Source organism: Mesocricetus auratus, unplaced genomic scaffold (assembly GCF_017639785.1).
Source record: "Mesocricetus auratus isolate SY011 unplaced genomic scaffold, BCM_Maur_2.0 Super-Scaffold_100007, whole genome shotgun sequence".
NCBI lineage: Eukaryota > Metazoa > Chordata > Mammalia > Rodentia > Cricetidae > Mesocricetus > Mesocricetus auratus.
The window spans coordinates 48,567,444-48,579,824 of NW_024429191.1; the positions used below are offsets into that span (position 1 = coordinate 48,567,444).

The window sequence follows — 12,381 nt, forward strand, 5'->3', positions numbered from 1 at the left end:
TGAGGCTGGGCGGTGGTGGCACACGCCATTAATCCCAGAACCAGGTCAGCCTGGTCTACAGAGTGAGTCCAAGGACAGCCATGGTTACACAGAGAAACCCTGTCGTGAAAAAACAAACATACAAAAGGATAGTTGCAAAGCTGTGTACATGTGTTGTGTGCTTATGTTTGTGCAAACATATCACATGTGTAGGTGGGAGCATGAATACGTGTGTACCTGGAAGCCAGAGGTGTCTTCCTCATTAGCCCTCCAGATCAGCTTTTGAGACACAGCCTCTCACTGAAGTTGAATGAAGGTCATCTGTTTGGCTGGATTAGCTGATGATGAGCTTCCGGGATCTGTCTCTCCTCACGCCCCTCTACCCAGAGCTGGGCGTGTGGGTATGCACTGCCCCCCTGGCTTTACTGTGGCTGCTGATTTGACTCAGGTCCTTCATGCTTGTGTGACTGGCTTTACTGGCTGACCGGTCTCCTCAGCCCCGGTTTGAGGAACACTTAAAGTATGATGTTTTAGTCTGTTTTCTGTTGCTACTTGCACACTGTTGTGGACTTCATAACTTAAAAGGAGTTTACGTTGACTCATAGTTCTGGTCCAAGGTCAGGGCCACACTCAGTGATGGCCTTCCTGTTGCCAAAGTCCCAAGCAGCACAGGACATCACATGGTGAGAGATAGGGATCAGGAGAGCGGCCAAACCAGCTTGATAGCCAGCCATTTCTGAAGATAACCCCGCACTCATTCATTGCATGGGTGGACTGCTTAATCTGCGAGTGAGGGCAGAGCCCTGGTCACCTCTTATTATCTCCTAATGGGGATTAAATTCCAACATGAGTTTCAGAGGGACAAACCATAGAAGGCCACAGAAGACTGATATAATCAAAGAGTGTAAAGAAAGAAGGCAAAACACCTGGAGAGAGATGGCTCAGCAGTCAGGAGCACTCATGGGGGACATCCTTCTGTATATATGTTTCTTTTATTGGTTGACCAGTAAAACACTCTTGGGCCAATGAGGCAGGAAGATAGGCGGGACTAGGAGACAAGGAGAATTCTGGGAAAGGCAGGTGGAGACAGCCCACCAGAGACAGATGACATGTAGCCACCATAGGGGAGATACAGGTCCGGGCATTCTCTGGTAAGCCAAGACCACTTGGAAATATATAGTTTCATAGAAATGGGTTAATAATTAAGAGGAAGCTGGTCAATAAGAAGGCCTAGTCACCCATCAACGCTTTAATAATTAATAAAGTCTTCGCGGGCTTATTTGGGGCTGAGAAGGGCGGCGGGACCTGGTGGGGCAAGAAAACTCTGCAACAGAGCACTGGCTGCTCTTCCAGAAGACCTGGGTTCAATTCCTAGAACCCACACAGCAGCTTACAACCATCTGTAACTCCTGTTCCAGGGGATCTGATGCCCTCATGTGGACATACATGCAGGCAAAACACCAACGCACATAAAATACAAATAAACTTTTAAAAAAGAAACAAAACACGTAGAATTCAAGAATAAATTATAATATGACAATAACATTTCATTGACAAAATACCAGTTTTAAAAACTCCTTAGAAGCCGGGCGTTGGTGGTGCACACCTTTAATCCCAGTACTCGGGAGGCAGAGGCAGGCGGATCACTGTGAGTTCGAGACCAGCCTGGTCTACCGAGCGAGTTCCAGGACAGCCTCCAAAGCCACAGAGAAACCCTGTCTCAAAAAAAAAAAAAAACTCCTTAGAATGGCATGTGGGGTTGAATGCATGGAGAGCAATGGTTTGGATATAAAGTATCTACCCAATGAGGTAGGCTTCAGAGAACTGGTTGGATCTTGATGGCTATTATTTCATCAGTGTATGGATTCAAACTTTGGTGGGGCTTTCTTTCCCTTTTTTTAGCCTTTATTATTATTACTATTTTAAATTTTATGTGTATGGGTGTCTTAATGCATTTATGTCTCTGCACCACAAACATGCAGTGCCTGTGGAGGCCAGAAGGGGGCGCTAGACCTCTTGGGACTGGAGTTACGGATGTCTGTGAGCTGCCATGGGTGCTGGGAACAGACACCAGGTCCTCTGAAGAGCAGCTGGAGCTCCACTGCTGAGTCACCTCTCCAGCCTGGAATTCAAGCTTGCACCAGACTTGGAAAGTGGTAGAACTATGGAAGGAGGGTCCTGCTGGAGCAAGCAGACACTGGCCTTGCCTTCTGTTTATCCTTCCCGCTTCCTGTCCTCTTTGGGGGAAGGAGCTCCGCCATAAGTTCCCCAGCATGATGTACTCCTCATCGTGGGCAACGGAACAGCAGCATCAAGTGAGCATGGACTGAGACTTTGGAAACAGGAGTTGAAATTCGTCTCCCCTCCTTTGGTTTTCTAGGCCTCTGTAGCAGCAAAGAAGAAAGTCTAGAGTTAGCCCATTGTTCGCCAGAGCTAAGCTCTTACTAACATGGTCATGACAATGGAAGCCTGCTTGTTGGTTTTTATCTTTCATACCATCTGATCCAAAGTTAACTCTAATTCACCAAACCCCAAAAAGGCAATCTGAATATTCAGAAATGAGCTCAGTACTATAGGAGGATTCGTGGTGGTAGGTAAAAGCCAGCATTCCTCAGGAACTTGTGAAGCTAGTTCTGCTCTACCAAAAAGTCATTTCCTTCCATCTGGCGGAAGGGACATATGGCTACCTGTGGTGCCCGTCAGCATACTAAAGTGCATGCCAGGCTGGTGTGGCAAGTCCATGCTGGCAACCTAACCCTTCTGCCTCCCCCCACCCTCGACTCCCTCCAGCTCACGGGCTTCCCTCCTCAGCTGCTCACTCTCCTTATAGCCCTGCTATCACAGCTCCTCCATCTCCCTCCCTCTCCCTCTCCCTCTCCCTCTCCCTCTCCCTCTCCCTCCCTCCCTCTCTCCCTTCCTTTTCTTTAAGCTCACTCTTTGTTCTCTGTCTCCTGCTATTCTCTGCTCTCCACAGATAGCACTGGCCATGTCCAGTCTGCCAGACATGTTCAGTCTCCCTAATCTCTCCCTTTCCTCCGAACTCTCCCAGGTGCCTCTGGCTGCTCTCTCCCTCATATCTACAATAAAACCGTCCCCTTGGCCCTGCCATGGAGGAATGGTCATCAGTTTATACACAGACTCATCCCTAGAAAGACCCAGAGGTTTGGTTGTCAGTAGCAAACCGAACCAATGCTTACAGTCTTGAGTACTGTAAATGAGAGGGGCACATATGGGAGGGGGGGAAGCAGACATAAACCAGGCACCCCTACCAGGTCACTCTGGCAAGGAGACAAAACAATAGATGTTTACTTCCAATGACCAAACAATAGTCTAAGATGAGCATGATGATACACCCACGATCCCAACTGGGCATGATGGTACATACTCGTGATCCCGACATCAAATGGGTATTGTGAGGCCAGCTGGGCTGCATGGTGAGATCCTGTCCCAAATAAACAGCCCAAAAAACAAACACCACTGTTCCACATTCTTGGATATAGCTAAGTGGTAGAGAACTTGCCTGATACATGATAAGGCCCCAGGTTCAGTGTCTGGCCTGGACCTGTTGGGGGAGGACAAATATCATCTTCATTGGGAAAGGAGAGGAAGAGAGTGTAGGACACACACCTGACATTATATACTTAGTCACACCAACAGCGCCAACATTAATTTTTTAAAAACTCAGAAGTGTGAACATTATTAGGGTCTCTGGAATAATGCTGTCCCAGGGGTCACCTGGAGGTGGTGGGATGGTGTGCCTGGGAGGGTGAGACACATCCTCCCCATTGTAACTCCCACTGTTGTGCTTTGCGAGGTGAACCCTGCACTTTCATTTGGGAAAAGGAAACCCTGCCAATTGCAGAAAGCCCTGTCTGGGAGGGGAGTCATCACCATGGCCTCCAGCAGGCCTCCACTCACTCCTGCTAATGGAAAAACACAAGGTTTGAGCCCCTGGAGACAGTGGATCATCTGTGGCTCCCATAACTTTGCCTTGAAAAATTAATTTAATACACTTAACCTTTTTGTTCTTGGTTTGCCGCCAGAGCTAAAATTGTCTTGCATTCCTCTAGAACACTGATGGGAAATGACTTGGGAAAGCGTAGGAAAATACTGGGGGGTGATCTGCCAGTCTGATCCCCTTCATTTTCCTCATTTTCTAAATTTGCTACCCCAACACGGAAAAAAGAGGCCTTTCTGGTTTCATTTTCTCTAGGCCTTTTCTAGGGAATTTCTTGGAGCCTTCATGCATCTTACATATGGTTTGGTGCATCACTATGTCATCTCGATGGCTATTGTGTTCCCAGAAGCAGCTAGAGTTTGTGAAATGAATGCGAGCAATCTAGCCTCCCTAGAGTGGGACTAAAGTGAGTAATGACTATTAAATCCTGGCCACAACCTGTGTTGGACAGTAACCATCCTAGCTAGAAGGTTGAGGGACTATCAGTGCTAAAGCCAGGACAGTTTGGAATGAGTTGCTAGACTGGAGGAAGGCCTACACCACCTTTTCCTTTTGGCCCAAATGTGTAAGCTGCACTCATTCAGTCAATCAGACAATTCAAGGCCCCATCCCGGGTACCTTCCTCTCCTCATCAATTTGCCTAGCCATGCCCAAACATTACCACCATCTAAACCCTCTAAACCCTCTGCTGCCCGAGCATGGGGTCCTCCAGAAGCCTCCCTCCTCCTGGATTCCTCCCATACCTTGGGCTTACCATCATTCTTCTTTGTGTCCCCCATACTTGTATTCTCCTCTTTGAAGCCTCTTTCTCTGGCTTCTGTGTCAATAGCAGTGTTACAGAAGGAGGTTTAGTCTACCTCATGCTTACGGAGATGCAAGACTGAAGGGTTACATCTAGTGAGAGCCTTCTTACTGGCCATCCTACTCCTCACGGTGTAACCCTGCAAGAGTCAGGGAGTGGCAATGCATGTACATGCTGTGGGGGGCGTGATAGCCAGCCCTAACCTGACGGCACTGGGTTATTGCCTGCTCTATCCCCAGAGAGCTCAGACCTGTGTAATAATTTACAGTTAACTCCTCTGTGATGGCTAAAGAAACTTAATATGGTACCAAACATTCCTTAAGGGCCATTGACCTTTGCCCTGGAATGCCTGTGCGATTCTAGAGGCCTTCAGGTGAGACAAGGTTAAGATAATGGCGTTTCTGCTGTGAGGGATTCAACCACTTGCTTTTGACTTTTGTAAACTTGCTTATTGATGTGGGACTGGAATGAAGTGGTCTTTTTATTCCTCTATAATGGCAAAGAGAAACAACTGAGGGGGAGTAAAACACTTTCTTGCCCAGCAGTGGATTCCACAGATAACTGTTTTTCGAGACAGGGTTTCTCTGTATTGTTTTTTTGGAGCCTGTCCTGGAACTCACTCGGTAGACCAGGCTGGTCTCGAACTCACAGTGATCCGCCTGTCTCTGCCTCCCGAGTGCTGGGATTAAAGGCGTGCGCCACCAGCGCCCGGCAATGCACACCTTTGATATCCACCTTATAAACCTTTCCTTTAGCCCCCTTTAGCACAGAATGCTGTTTGGCTCTAAGGCTGCTATCCCACTAGCAGTAAGAATAAATTCATTTAATTTAAATTTGAACTGAGTGTGTCTTTGGTTTTTCCCAGTGGATTCCCAAACACCATAATGACACATGTGTACATTTTGTGTGTGTGTACATGTGTATGACTGTCTTCTAGTTTTTCCTCCCTTTTGTTTTTTTAAAAACCAAATAAATTTATTGCTATTTTTTATTTATGTGTGTCTGTGTGTGTATATGCCAAGAATGTGTGTAGCGCCCAATAAAGCCAAAAGAGGGCGTTGGATCTTCTAGAGCAGTGATTTTCAATCTGTGGGTCACTCAACATTTTCATAATGGTCACTTAAAATCGTCTGCATATCAGATATTTATGTTAAGACATAACAGCAAAGCAAGCAGATCTCTGTGAGTTCAAGGCCAGCCTGGTCTACAAAGCTACATGGAGAAACTCTGTCTTAAAAAACAAAACAAAACAAAAAGACATAACAGCGGCAAAATTTCACTTATAAAGCAACAATGAAAATAATTCCATGGTTGTCGGTCACCACATGTGGGTTACAGCATTAGGAAGGTTGAGAACCACTGGTCTAGAGCTAGAATTAAGGCAGCTGTGAGCTGCCTAGCATGGGTGCTAGGAACTGAACTTGGGCCCTCTGAAGGGAAAGCAAGATGATGTAACTGCTGGTCCTTCTGTCCACACACCTTCCTTTTGTTTTATTACTTATGTGTGTATAGGTCTGTATGCAATATGTGCACATGTGTATCATGCAATATGTGCACATGTGTGTCATGTGTTGGGGTGCCCTCAGAAGTTAAGGAGGGTTTCAGATCCCTGGAGCTGGAATTCCAGGCAGTGTGAACTTCTGATGTCAGTGCTGGGAACTGAACTCTGATCCCCTGTTGCTTTTGGCTTTTGAGACAGGGTTTCTTTATGCAAGCTATGCACTAGGCTGGCCTGGAACTCACAGAGCTCAGCCTGCCTTTGCCTCCTGAGTTCTGCATGTAATGTATGCACCACCACTGCCTGGCTGCAGCAAAACGTCCTCACCACTGAGCCATCTCAAGGACACTCCCTTTTCTTATAATGGCTCTAGATTTCGGTCACAGAGCTGAACTCTGTCAAACTTATTTCACTCTAATTCAATAACTTCCCCAAAGCCCCATTGCTAAATGCCACAGATGGATTAATCTTGATAGTAGGAATTCAGTTTTAATTCATAAAACTTCAGGAGAGACACTGGAGAGATGGCTTGTATTGCCTGCTGTACAAGCTTAAGGACCTAAATTTAGGTTCCCTAGCACCCATATGGCTTCTGTAACTTCAGCCCTGTAGAGGGCTGACAGTGTAACTCTTTACCGGACCTGCTCCAGCACGGAACAAAGGCTGCCCACCCACAAACAGGGTCTCATGTGGCCCAGAATAGCACCGAGCTCACCACAGTCAAGGCTTGAACTCCTGATTCTTAGAGGGGAGGGGTTTTACAGGTGTGCGCCACTGCTCTGAACTGCTTTTCTTTATCTACTGTGGAATGGTCAAACCTGGGTAGTTAATCCAAACAGCTCCATTAGTTACATACAGATGCCCCTGGTTGACCTAACACTGTCCTTTGCAGCAACGCTGTTCTTTCCGGATCATATGTTTCATCGTCATGGTCTTTAAGCTGCTTTTTCATTTATTTGCTTCCTCCATTTATTTTTAGCATGCAGTAGAGAGAACACACAGTCTGCTAGCAGCTTTAATGGAAAACAGTTTCTTGTCCTTTCTCTGTCTTCCACAACACGGATAATTTTGAGTATGAGCCTGATGTCCTACAGAACCCTCTCAGTCGGTTTCTTTGTGGTCAGCTCAGGTGATGCTGTTCGAGGAGGGCCACTGTGGACACTGCTGCCTCTGTGTCTGTCGGGAGGCTCAGGGCTCAGCTCAGTCCATAAGCTAACTGGCTTCTCTTGCTAAGGTGGTGTCTGCTGGGCTTCTCCACCCAAAGTCACCTGTTCACCTGTGTAACTAATCAGTATTTTGTGGAAGAACACTCAGAGGCTCTGTAACCGCTGGCTCCATTACTTTTCACCCAAAGGCCTTAGGGTCTGGTTCTCACCTGAGTAGTTGTTGGTTTCATGACTAGCCTCTGCTGTAAGCTGCAAGCTCCTGTTGTTTCCATGGATTCGTTTTGAGTGTAGTCATAGACTCATTACTCATATGTTGTTTGGTTGGTTGGTTGGTTTTTGTTTTGTTTTTTTCTTTATTTGTTTGGTCTTTTTTGTTGTTGTTTTTTTCTTTTTTCTTTTTTTTTCTTTTTTTTTTTTTTTTTGTTTTGGTTTTTCGAGACAGGGTTTCTCTGTGACTTTGGAGACTGTCCTGGAATTAGCTCTTGTAGACCAGGCTGGTCTTGAACTCACAGAGATTTGTCTGCCTCTGCCTTGGAAGTGCTGGGATTAAAGGCATGCACCACCACCGCTCAGCGGTTGGTTGGTTTTTCGAGACAGGGATTCTCTGTATAGCCCTAGCTGTCCTGGAACTCGCTTTGTAGACCAGGCTGGCTTCAAACTCACAGACCCCTGCCTATGCCTCCCCAGTGCTGGGATTAAAGGCATCACTCATATGTATTTTAAAATGTATTATGGTCTATTAAGTCATTATCCATTTTAATACTTAAATTGTTCAGTTTGTTCTCTGGGAAACTTTTCTGTCTGGTTCCTGTTTTCCCTTCAGCTTGTTGGTTAATCAGGGTTCTATTCAGCCTCCTGAAAGCTGGAATTACAGGCGTTGGCCACAAGGCCTGGCTTCATCTCAGTCTTCCCTCTTTTTCCCCTTCCCTCCCCCATGCAGAACCCGTTTTTCTGAGGAGCTCTGCTTCCTTTTGTGGAGAAGGCCTCATAGACACAACGATCTAATCACTAGCCTGGGTGTGAGCCTGTTTCTAGGCTCTGTGCGGGCACTGATGGTATGTACATACAGTAAACAGGCAATTTACAGTGCTCTCGTAAAATGGAGTAAAAGCTTATGCATTCGGTACAACCGCACCACACATTCCAGCAGTCTGTCACGACTGCAGTGGCAGCCAGCAAGGGCCCCATCCAGTCCTCTGCTCTCCAAAGAAGCCACCACACTGCCCAGTGCTGTCGTCAAGTGAGGGGGGACTCACCTTCTCGCTTGGCTGCTGTGACTTGTTGTGATCTAAGCAGTCACCACAATAAATTCTCGTCACCTCTGATCTGGTCCAATCTACCAAGCTCTGCCTCATGTCGCTTTCCCAGGGGCTTATCACCAGAGCACCTGTGTTTCTATCCCTGCCCTGGCCATGCTTGCTGCCTGGGGTCTGTCTCACACACCTCCCACAGCCCCACATCTGGTAAGATTGTTTATCCTGAGACCCTTGGCTCTCCTGGCCCAGCTTAGTAACTGGCACACAGTAGGAGCTTTGTGGAGATGGAAACCAGAACCAGGTTCACACTAAGCAAATGCACAGCTGCTGACTCAATCCTTCTCCCCGCCCCCAGTTCTTTTCTTGAGTTGTTTTGTTTTTGACAGAGTCTCTCTGTGTTCCCGTCTGTCCTGGAACTCACTATGTAGACCAGTCTTACCTTGAACTGACAGAGATCCGTCTGCCTATCTCCCAGGTGCTAGGATTAAAGGTGTGCACCACCACCTCCTATTATATATTTGTTTGTTCTCAAGACAGGGTTTCTCTGTGCAGCTTTGGAGGCTGTCCTGGCACTCGCTCTGTAGATCATGCTGTCCTGGAACTCACAGAGATCCTCCTGCCTCTGCCTCCTAAGTACTGGGATTAAAGGCATGCATCACCACTGCCGTACATTATATACATTTCTTGAATGAAGGGGATTCTCACTGGGCCTTCCAGGTTCTCTCCCAGATTAGGACTTTCCGTGCCCCACAGCAGCCTGACTCCCCCTAACCACAGCACTGTCTATAAAGTTATCATCTATAAACCAGACTCTCCTCTCGGCTCCACGAGTGCGGAACTAGACTCACTCACCTGTATTCCCAGGACCTAGTTGATGCCTCACCCATTGCTCCATGGTCTGCTGCATAGAAAAGCTATTGACCCTGCTCCAATGCCACACCACAGCCAGGAAGCAGAGATTCCAGAATTCAAACCTGGGTCTGCAAAGTGACCTCCTCACTCCCAGTCCTGAAGCAGAGAGGTTAGGGATGCCTGGGCTCTATCTGTCATCTGCTGTTTTGCATATCAACCTTCACGTTTCAAAGTTTCTCAGGTCATCAGTTGACCCCAGCCCTGCAGGAACAGTGGTCCTGAGTGCTGAGTGCTGAGTAAGAGGACCAGGGATGAGAAATAAAGACAAAAGCGTCAGCTGGGACCAGTAGGTCTTGCATAAGTTGATGACTGTGCCAAGCAAGTTTATTACAAAGTACAACATCATACATGCTATTTTCAGGGTGGGAAACAGCCAAGGTCAGCAGAGAGCTAAGTCTGATACTGTTGGCAAAGAGAACACAGGACACATCTGTCTCAGGACTGATAACCACAGCCCAGGGGAAAGAACCGGGTCCCCAGAAACTGAAACCTCAACCCACCGGAGGCACCTGCTCCGGCCTCAGATGACACTCCTGGTCAAGGACCCAGAACTAACGTTCCGTCTGTCCTTTCTTCGGGGCCTCTGAGAAAGTCTTGGGTTGGCCTGGCTCCCCACAAGCAGTCCTCTGCCATTCCCCCTACTCTGCATTCAGTCTGCAGCTGCCTCCAGGTTAGGACTGAGCCAACACTCAGGAGGCAGAAGGAGGCAGATCTATGTGAGTTCGAAACCAGCCTGGTCTACAAGGACAGGCTTTAAAGGTACACAGAGAAACCCTGACTCTGAAAAACCAAAATAAATAAGTAAATACACACATAAATGATAAATACTGAGCCAGACTTCCTAGCCAGGCTTTCGGCTTTCAGCTTACACCTGGCTATGCTGGCAATGTGCTGCTTGGCCTGGTGTCTAATGAGATTGGTCTGGTTTGGCTCCTGGCCCTTGGCACTGAGCTGCAGCTTGACTCACTTCTGCCTTAGCTCCGAGGCATCACGCCATGCATCCTCCCTCCCAGCAGGAGGGGAGGTTGTAAAAAGCAAACTGTACTGCGAACTCAAGAATAGCTTCCTTGAATGGTGGCATGCACCTTTAATCCCAGCCCTCAGGTGGCAGAGGCAGGCAGATCTCTGTGAATTCAAGACCAGCTTGGTCTATAGAGCCAATGTTACATGGTAAGAACTTCTCAAAGCAAAAACAAACTTCTCAAAGCAAAAACAAACAACTCAGATGCTTCAAGACCTTTTCAGGAAGTCAAATGTAAATTGCAAGTCGATGGTAAAGCCTGGGTGAGCCCGACAGCTGGTAACCCTGTATGTTGTGATGGACTAGAAAATGGTTTTGTTTTTGTTTTGTTTTGTTTTGTTTTGTTTTTTTGGTTTTTTGAGACAGGGTTTCTCTGTGTCTTTTGGAGGCTGTCCTGGAACTAGCTCTTGTAGACCAGGCTGGTCTCGAACTCACAGAGATCTGCTTGCCTCTGCCTCCCAAGAGCTGGGATTAAAGGTGTGCGCCACCAATGCCCAGCTAAAATAAATCAGTCTTAAGGAATTAAAGTTAGTTTTTGCTCTGTTGTTCAGAGGTCTTAATCACGGGTTTCTGGGTTCCATTGCCTTCAGGCCAGTAGGAGGCAGGGCATCATGGAGGGAGGTAACTGCTTGCTTACTGGGAAGCTGAGAGAAAAAGAGAAGAGACCAGGAGCCTCACAATCCCTTCAGAGATTTTTCCCCCCATTAGACCGCGGGTGAAGTTTCTCTGTGTCCCAGCAGCCGCTCCCAAATCAACAACATGGAGACTTCTTAGTAATTATGAAAGCTCGGCTGATAGCTTATGCTTGTTACTAGCTAACGCTTACATTTTAGATTAATCCATATTTCTATCTACCCTCTGCCATGTGGGGTACTTCTTTCAACACTGCACATTCATATGTTCAAATTGCTTCTCTCCCAAACTCTGCCCTTCTTCCCATCATTCTCTCTGCCTGGAAAAGCCAGCCATCAGCCAATCAGCTTTCTATTCACAATGAGGGCAACACATATTAACAACAGTGTACATAGGTTGTTCCCCAGCTCTAGACCTTATTGTCTAAAGGTCTCGCCACCTCCCAGCATGCTGGGACAAATATTTGGAAGACATTTAAGACGCAAACTATAGCAACTGGATTCAGCCCTCTGGTGGCTTAAGGCTCTGGGAAGACTTCATATGGGTTGTTGTGGGATAGATAGTCCCCAGAGAAGAAAGACTACGCGGGTTTAAGCCAGTAGGAAGTCTTCATTAGCTGGCTGTGCCTACGCTGGTGTTCGGGACCCTGGTGTAGCCCCTTGTCTTTCTCAGATTGATCTTTTAAACTCGATGTCACACCCCGGCCTGACACACCTCAGTAAGCAAGAACAGTTAGCCAGAAGCAGAACCACAGAAGCCAAAAAGCAAGGCTAGTTCCCGGAACTGCGGACTCTGATGGATTAGGTCTTTGTTTTCGTTTTGGCAGGCAGTGCTGTGTGCATGCTGGGTTTTATGGCCTCAACAGTCAGTTATGCTAAGCTCGGGAGCCTGTTACATGGGTAACCAGGTAACAAATAGGAAAAGAGGCTGAGAAGAAATCAGGCTGAGGTCAGGGGACCCTGCTGGAGTGGAAAGTGAAGAACCAAGGACTTGTTAAAGCTGTGTATTTTTTCTTAACTGTAGTATTATTTGTGGTACAAAAATACCAAACAAAACTTAGTGGATCATTAGTTTTGGAGACAAGATCTCATGTGTCCTAGGCAGACCTCAAACTGGTTAAGTAGTTGAAGATGACTTGAACTCCTCCCAAATTGGA

At 47.1% G+C, this 12,381-nt stretch overlaps 1 long non-coding RNA gene across 1 annotated transcript; it reads right to left on the minus strand.

Annotated features, from left to right (window-relative positions):
• Window positions 1-1,493: 1,493 nt before the first annotated feature.
• On the minus strand, window positions 1,494-9,806 carry LOC110340447. Its single transcript, XR_002382264.2, has 2 exons — window positions 9,512-9,806; window positions 1,494-2,363 (listed from the first exon to the last, which is right to left on the minus strand). It is a non-coding gene; the product is annotated as an uncharacterized LOC110340447 (long non-coding RNA).
• Window positions 9,807-12,381: the final 2,575 nt, after the last annotated feature.